The sequence below is a fragment of the Perca fluviatilis genome, chromosome 19 (assembly GCF_010015445.1).
Source record: "Perca fluviatilis chromosome 19, GENO_Pfluv_1.0, whole genome shotgun sequence".
NCBI lineage: Eukaryota > Metazoa > Chordata > Actinopteri > Perciformes > Percidae > Perca > Perca fluviatilis.
In genome coordinates this window covers 3,091,922-3,093,175 of record NC_053130.1, presented here as the reverse complement: position 1 = coordinate 3,093,175, position 1,254 = coordinate 3,091,922, and positions in this window count along the sequence as shown.

Here is a 1,254-nt window from a genome sequence, read left to right as displayed (position 1 = left end):
GTGTTTGTGTGTGTGTGTGTGCATGTGTGTGCATGTCGCGCTGCTTTTGCACGCATGTGTGTGTGTGCGTGTGTGTGTGTGTGTGTGTGCCGTACGTACGCTGCGGTGTGTGCGCGTGCGTGTGTGTCTGTGTGTGTGCATGCGTAAGGGCGGCGTATCGCGCAAAGCGTACGTGTGTGTGTGTCTGTGTGTGTGCGTGTAGAGAAGCCTGTAAAATGTTCACCAGATGTGTGTGTGTGTGTGTGTTTGTGTGTGTCTGTGTGTGGTGTGTGCGCTGCGGTACGTGCGTGCGTGCGCGATGCGTATCGCAATGTGTGTGTGTGTGTGTGTGTCTGTGTGTGTGTGGAGAAGCCTGTAAAATGTTCACCAGATGCTGACAGCAGCAGCAGTTGGCAACCAGCCCAACCGCCCCCTGAAATCCATTAAGAAGACCAAAAAAACAACCCATGAAAGTCAGAAAAGAGGGGGGGGGGGGAGAAACCCCAGGAGGTCCCACTTCCTCAGATGTTTAGGGGGGTGTAATAGAGACAAAAATCAACTGAAAGTTGATCTTTGCTCCTCAGTTTCTTCAGCGTGTGTTCCTATAAGAGTAGACTCTTGTACTTGCCATCAAGGTTTTACATGCATCTCACACCTTTAAAGGGTACTCACGCTGTTTGTACTGGTGCACTTCCATATATTTTGGATAATACTCGCAAGAAAGAGGTTATGGAAAGATAAAAACTGAAAGAACAGATGCCAAGGTATCCTGACTGGATCCTACATTACCGTGTATAGAGCCAGCATATTTTCACCAGACTCCATGTAAATAATCAGTAATTCTACTGTATTATCGTAAAACACACTTCATTCAAAGTCGACATAAATAAAAACTACCAAAAGCCGTCTTGGTTCATCTTTTCACTGTTCCAACTATCACCGCGCTGGTTTGGTTGAAATAAACTCTTAATTCACCCATTTACATGTGGAGATATGCTGGCTCTATACACGCTAAAAGTCCTGATTATTTACATGGAGTCTGGTGGAGATATGCTGGCTCTATACACGCTAAAAGTCCTGATTATTTACATGGAGTCTGGTGGAGATATGCTAGCTCTATACACGCTAAAAGTCCTGATTATTTACATGGAGTCTGGTGGAGATATGCTGGCTCTATACACACTAAAAGTCATGATTATTTACATGGAGTCTGGTGGAGATATGCTGTCTCTATACACGCTAAAAGTCCTGATTATTTACACGGAGTCTGGTGGA